This window comes from Cebus imitator, unplaced genomic scaffold, assembly GCF_001604975.1.
Source record: "Cebus imitator isolate Cc_AM_T3 unplaced genomic scaffold, Cebus_imitator-1.0 Scaffold109, whole genome shotgun sequence".
Classification (NCBI taxonomy): domain Eukaryota; kingdom Metazoa; phylum Chordata; class Mammalia; order Primates; family Cebidae; genus Cebus; species Cebus imitator.
The window spans coordinates 6,037,779-6,045,610 of NW_016107424.1; the positions used below are offsets into that span (position 1 = coordinate 6,037,779).

A 7,832-nucleotide genomic window follows, 5' to 3' on the forward strand; every position below is an offset into this window, starting at 1 on the left:
TCTTTGTTGGTTTAAATACTATTTTATCAGAGACTAGGATTGTAACTCCTGCCTTTTTTTTGCTCTCCATTTGCTTGGTAAATCTTCCTCCATCTCTTTATTTTGAGCCTTTGTGTATCCTTGCATGTAAGATTGGTGTCTTAGATACAGCACACTGATAGGTTTTGACTTTTTATCCAATTTGCCAGTCTGTGTCTTTTGACTGGGGCATTTACCCCATTTACATTTAAGGTTAATATTGTTATGTGTGAATTTGATCCTGCCATTTTGATGCTAGTTGGTTGTTTTGCCCATTAGTTGATGCAGTTTCTTCATTGTGTCGATGCTCTTTACCATTTGGTATGTTTTTGTAGTGGCTGGTACTGGTTGTTCCTTTCTATGTTTAGTGCTTCTTTCAGGAGCTCTTGTAAGGCAGGTCTGGTGATGATGAAATCTCTAAGCAATTGCTTGTTCATAAAGGATTTTATTTCTCCTTTGCTTATGAAGCATAGTTTGGCTGGATATGAAATTCTAGGTCGAACGTTCTTTTCTTTAAGGATGTTGAATATTGGTCCCCACTCTCTTCTGGCTTGTAGGGTTTCTGCTGAGAGATCTGCTGTGAGTCTGATGGGCTTCCCTTTGTGGGTAACCTGACCTTTCTCTCTGGCTGCCCTTAGCATTTTTTCCTTCATTTCAACCCTGGTGAATCTGAAAAATTATGGAATGCTTCACAAATTTGCATGTCATCCTTATGCAGGGGCCATGCTAATCTTCTCTGTATAGTTCCAATTTTAGTATATGTGCTGCCTAAGCGAGCACTATGTTTTATTTTTTGAGATGTACTCATCCAGGCTGGAGTACAGTGGCACCATCTTGTCTCACCACAACCTTTGTTTCTCAGGTTCAAACAATTCTCCTGTCTCAGCCTCCCGAGTAGCTGAGATTACAGGCACATGCCACCATGCCTTCCCAGCTAATTTTTTGGTATGTTTTTAGTAGAGACAGGCTTTCACCATGTTGGCCAGGCTAGTCTTGAACTCCTGACCTCAAGTGATCTACCCACCTTGGCCTCCCAAAGTGCTGGAATTATAGATGTGAGCTACTGTGCCCAGCCTGGTTTTCACATTTTAAAATTGAAGGTGTTGGTCATTTCCAGCCTTTAATACCCTTGAGCTTGTTAAGCTTACATTTTGAGATGCCCTTAAATATTACTTAATCCAACAGTGATTTTACCTAGATCACAGAATAGTCTGGAGAGCTTCAATCCAGATAACTGAAACCAAATTTCCAGGGGTAAGGCCACGGATTTTTTTTGTTTAAGTCTACCCAGAGGATTCTGATATGTTTGAGAACCATTGAATTAGTTCAACTTTTCCCAGTGCCTGTGTCCTCTCTGTATCATGTTTTTACGTACAAAAAAAAAAAAAAAAACAAAACAGAGAGAGTATGATATAAACTCATTACCTAGCTTCAACAATTATCAACGTATGACCAATCCTATTTTATTTTTATTCCCACTCACTTCATAGAATTATTGGCAGGTGATGGTAAACCTTTTTCTCTTAAATACCTCCAACTTTGGAGACCTTACTACCTCCTGAGACAGCTGGTATTAGTTAGAGTTCTTTGAACTGAAAATGACAAATAAAACCCATCCCAACTCTAGTTTAATTAAGAGAGACCACCCTTTGGAATGACGCTAGAATATTTCATACTCTTCAAGAGCGAGCTGAGTGTTGTGGGAGACTCAGGAATATCTGGAATTCAGAACTCAGTGCTCTTTCTTTTCCATCTCTCTTCTCTTCTCACTTTCTCCTTTTGGTGAGAAACTCTTCTCTGGTTTTGTCTCTTAGAGCTTCAGCCACAGGCACCCTGACTATTCTTCATTCCCAAATCCCATAATCCCAGGGACAGAGCTCTTTGGCCTGACTTGGATCAGGTGCATTCTGCAGTGTATTCCCATAATAGCCATGAGGGTGTGGGAAGTTATTCCCCAGAAGTTGGGATGGAGGAGATAAATGTTCTGGCACCCATCATGTGTCCAACCCTGAATTTTCAGATCTCACTGGCTATTGAAAATATCTTTCCTGTAGAAGACCAATCTCTCCCTTTGTCAATCTCCACCTCTAGGTTTCTACTCCACTCTGGAAACATGCAGACCCTGTCTGTTTCTCTTTTCACTTGATTTGAAAACAACTGTGGAATCCCCATTTAATCTTCTCTCCCCTAGGCTAAACAGCCCTGGTTCCTTCAACACTTCCTGGCCTAACACGATTTTGAGCCCTTTCTTTGTCCTGGTCATTCTTGTCTGGATGGGCTCCAGTTTGTCACTTAAAAATTGGCACTCGGACTGAAGGCAATAAATATTCCAGATGTGGATTTGCCTGCAGAGCCAAGAGCAGGACTAAGCAAGCCCCACACCCCACACATGTACATATGTACATTGTGGACACAACATTGTGTTAGCACCACTCCAGCCTGCAATCTTCCTCTGGAGCCTTGGAATGCTCAACTCAGGCTGGGTTTGCAGTCAGCTAAATCCCAGCTCTCTTCATGGGAATGGCTGCTAATCCAGCAACCCCTCCTTTTCTTCAATCTTTTCCTTGAACCTAAAATATTGATTCCAGGTTTTAAAAGTATCATGTTAATTTGGCCTGATTTTTCAGGCTTTCAGAACCTTTTGGAATATTTATTTTGCTCCATCAAATATTAGTTGTCCTTCTCAGTTCTGTCAGCTGCAAGGGTGAGACGCAGGCCTTCTTTGTCTTCAAGTCATTGGTAAATGCTTAAAGAGAACCAGTCAGAACACCAGGACACAAGAACATACTGCCAAAGACTTCCTTCTTATTAATGTGGCTCCATTGATCAGCTTGCTTTGCTATGATGATTAGTTACTATATGAAACTACAAGTCCACAATTCCTTATTCACAGTTCTAAAATTTTAAAATAAATTAAATTTAAAATCTCTCTTCAACAGAATACTGGAAAATCAAACCAATAGCATATTTAAAGGATTATGTGTGATGACCAAGTGGGACTTATCCCAGAAATCCAAGAGTAGTTCACATATGAAAAATAATCAAAGTAACACATTACAAAAAAAAGGGAAGAACATCTCAATTTTTGCAGAAAACATTTAACAAAATCTTAATATCCTTACATGATTAAAATCTCTCAGAAAACTAGGAATAGAAGATAACTTCTGAAACATAATAAAGAATGTTTATTTTTTAAAATCCACAGCTAACATCATATTCAATGGTGACAGACAGAAAAACCTCCCTTCTAAGAACAGGATGCCCCTTTTAACCAGTATTATTCAATATTGTACTGAAAGTTCTAGTCAGAGCAACAAGACAGAAAAAAAAAAAAAAAGAGGAAAAGGAAAGAAGTTAAATTAGCTTTATTTGCAGATGAGACAATCCTATATATAGAAAAGTCCAAAGGATCTATAAAAAGCTACTGAAGCTAATAAATTCAACAAAGCTGCAGAATACAATGCCAACATATATTTAAAAAGTTGTTTCTGTATACCAACAATGAACAATCTAAAAAGATCATTAAGAAAATAATTCCATTTATAATAGTGTCAAGAATAAAATATCTATGATAATTGAACCAAGGAGGAGAAGGACTTGTATGCTGAAAATGATGAAACATTGATGAAAGAAAGTAAAGACTTAAATATGTGTACATACATCTACATTCATGGATTAGAAGATTTAATATCATTAAGATGAAAACACTACCATGTGCTCTACAGATTTAATACAATCTCTGCCAAAATTCAGGAATTTTTTGTTTGTTTCATTGGTTATTTTTGTTTGCAGCAATGGAAAAGCTGGTTCTCAAATTTATATAAAATCCCAGGGAGCCCTGACTAGCCAAAACAATCTTTTAAAATTAAGAACAAAGTTGGAAGACTCACACTTCTCAATTTAAAAATTTATTACAAAGCTATAGTAATCAAAACAGTATGGTACTGGCATATAGACAAATGAAATATAATTAAGAGTCTAGAAACAAACCCATATATCTATGCCAATTAGTTTTTCATGAGTGCCAATCACACCCAGTGGGGAAGGAATAGTCTTTTCAACAGACTGGACTGGCACAACTGTGATTTCCATGTGCAAAAGAGTGAAATTGGACCCCTGTCTCACACCATAAATAAAAGTTTACTCAAATGGGATCAACAACATAAATTTAAGAACTAAAATCATAAACATTTGAGAATAAAACCTCACAGTTAATCTTCATGATCTTGGACATGGCAATGAATTTTTAGATATGATACCAAAAGTCCAAATAACAAAAGAAAAAAATAGATAAATTGGCCTTCATGAAAACTAAAAAAAAATTTGTGCATCAAAGGATATTATGAAGAAAGTGAAAAGACAAACTAAAGAATGGGATAAAATATTTGCAGGTCATACATATGATAATGGTCTAGTCTCTAGAATATATGAGAACTCTTACAGCTCAAAAAAAAAAAAAAAAAAAAAAAAATCAAAAAAAAAAAAAAAAAAAAAAAAAAAAACAAACCCAATTTAAAAATGGGCAAAAGATTTGAATAAACATTTTTGAAAGGAGAGATACAAATGGCCAACAAGCATTAGTCATTACAGAAATGCAAAGCAAAACCACAATGAGATACTACTTCACACCCACTAGGATGGCAATAATGAATTTTTAAAAAACACATAAAGTAAGTGTTGGTGAGGATACATACCTCTTGTCCCCACACATGCATAAGCACCCTCCACCATTTTCAACATTCCCCCTAGAGTGGTACATTTGTTTTGACTGATGAACACATGAAACATCATAATCAACCAAAATCCTTAGTTTACATTAGGGTTCACTATTGGTATTATACATTCTTTGGGTTTGGGCAAATATATGGTAACATGTATCTGCCGTTACAGTATTATCCAGAGTATTTTCACTACCGTAAAATCCTTTGTGCTCTCCTTATTCATGGCTTCTCTCCCCAGCATCCTAAACCCTGACCATTACTAATCTTTTTACTGTATCCATTGTTTTGTTGTTTCCAGAATGGCACATAGCTAGAATGTCATACAGTATGTAACTTTTCAGGCTGACTTCTTTCACTTAGTAATATGCATTTGAGGTTTCTCCATATCTTTTTCTGGCTTAAAAACATATAGCTCATTTCTTTTTATCACTAAATAACATTCAATTTTTCTGGGTGTTTCACAGTTTATTTATTCATTCACCTACTGAAGAACATCTTGGTTATTTCTAAGTTTTGACAATTTTAAATAAAGCTGCTATAAATACCTGTGTGAAGGTTTTTATGGAGACATATGTGTTCACCTCCTTTGAGTAAATAGCAAGGAGTACAATTGCTAAATTATATGGTAAGAGTTTGTTTAGTTTTGTGATAAACTGCCAATCTTATAAAAATACAAATGATCATAAGAGAGTACTATGAACAATTATATGCCAACAATTTGGATAGCTCTGAAGAAATAGATAAACTCCTAGGAGTGCACCATCTAACAAGACCTAATCATAAAGAAATAAAAACATCTAACATTTAAGCAGACAAATAACATGTAGGAAGATTGAATCAGATTGTTGGCAATGACAAAAAACCTGCCAACAAAAAAAATCCCTAAATTAATGGTTTCACAGGTGAATTCTACCAGGAATTCAATGAATAATTAATGCCAAAATTTCTAAAACTCTTCCAGAAAACTCAAAAGGAGGAAACACTTTCAAGCTAATTTTATAAGGCCAGCATTAAACTTATAACAAAGACAGATAAGGATACTATAAGAAAAGAAAATTATAGGCTGATATCCTTGATGGACATAGATGCAAAAATGCTCTACAAAGTACTAGCAAACCAAATTCAACAGCACATCAGAAAGATTATACACCATGATCAAGTGGGATTTATCCCTGGGATGCAAGGCTGGTTCAACAGATGCAAATCAATAAATGTGACATACCACATTAACAGAATGAAGGATAAAAACCACATGATCATCTCAACATATACAGAAAAAACTTTTGACAAAATTTGGTATCCTTTTATGATAAAAACCTTCCACAAATTAGGTATAGATGAAATGTACCTCAACATAATAAGGACCATATATGATAAGGCCGTAGCTAACATCATGCTAAACAGTGAGAAGCTAAAAGGACTTTCACTAAGATCAGGAATAAGATAAGTGTGCCCATTCTTGCTTCTACTATTCAATGTAGTACTGGATGTCCCACCTAGATCAATCGGTTCAGATAAAGAAATAAAAGGCATCTAAATTGAAAAGGAAGAAGTTAAATTGTTTCTGTTTGTAGATGACATGACCCTGCATACAGAAAACCCTGAAGATTCCACCAAAAATTTGTCAGAAGTAATAATCAAGTTCAGCAAAACTGTAAGATACAATATTAACACAAAAAAATCAGCTGCATTTCTATACACTAACAATAAACGACTTCCAAAATACATTAAGAAAATAATCCCATTTATAATAGCATAAAAAATCAAATACTTAGAAATAAATTTAAGGAGGTAGAAGATTTATATACTAAAACCTATAAGACATTGATTAAATAAACTGAAGAAGATACAAAATAAATGGAAATATATTTTGTGTTCAGGGATTGGAAGAATTAATATTAAACAAACCCGGTTTTGTTCTTGTGCCCGTGGATATGGATATCCAATTTTCCTAGTACTATTTATTGAAGAAGCTGTCCTTTATCCATAGTATATTCTTGGTGTACTTGAAAAGGTTAGTTAACCACATATGTCTGAACTTATTTCTGAGCTCTCTATTCTGTTCTATCGGTTTATGTGTCTGTTTTAATGCCAGTACCATAGAGTTTTGATTACTATAATTTTGTAATCTAGTATAAAATGAGGGAGTGTGAGGCCTCTAGTTTTGTTTTCCTTTCTCATCAGGGTGTGTGTGTGTGTGTGTGTGTGTGTGTGTGTGTTTGCATATGCATTTTAGGACCGTTTTATCTATTTCTGTGAAATATGTCATTGAAATTTTGATAGGTATATAAATCTTATAGTGTCCTTATCTGTCTTTGTTATAAGTTTAATGCTGGCCTTATAAAATTAGCTTGAAAGTGTTTCCTCCTTTTGAGTTTTCTGGAAGAGTTTTAGAAAGATTGGCATTAATTATTCATTGAATTCTTGGTAGAATTCACCTGTGAAACCATTAATTTAGGGATTTTTTTTGTTGGCAGGTTTTTTATCATTGCCAACAATCTGATTCAAACTAAAAAGCTTCTGCACACCAAAGGAAACAATCAACAAAATTAAAATCAACCTACTATTGGAATAAAATATTTGCAAACCATAAAACTAATAAGGGGTAAATATCCAAGTAGATAAGAAACTCACTTAAACTCTTTTTTAAGACTTAAAGAAGAAGGAAGGAAATTCTGCTTAAATTCTGAAAAGAAGGAAATTCTTCTATTTGTGACAACACGGATGACCCTGGAGGACATTATGCTAAGTGAAATAGGTCAGACACAGAAAGATAAATACTGTATGATCTCATTTATATATGAAATCTAAAAAAGTTCAACTTGTAGAAGCAGAGGGTGGGCTGGTGGTTACCAGAAGCTGGAGGTGGGAAAAATGGGGAGATTTTGGTTATAAGAGGAATTAGTTCTGAGGATTGAATGTACAGCATTGTGACTATGGTTAGTAACTGTATTGTTTACTTGAAATTTGATAAGGGAGCAGATTTTAAGTGTCCTCACCACACACATGCACACAGTAACTGTGGGTGGTAATGGGTGCAGTAATTGATTGTGGTAATCACACATGATGTATATACATATCAAGTCACCATAT

General features: G+C 35.1%; 1 non-coding gene across 1 annotated transcript; it reads right to left on the reverse strand.

Annotated features, from left to right (window-relative positions):
* Nucleotides 1-691: 691 nt before the first annotated feature.
* LOC119472628 lies at nt 692-798 on the reverse strand. Its single transcript, XR_005201783.1, has one exon. It is a non-coding gene; the product is annotated as a U6 spliceosomal RNA (small nuclear RNA).
* Between the last annotated feature and the right edge of the window lie 7,034 nt (nt 799-7,832).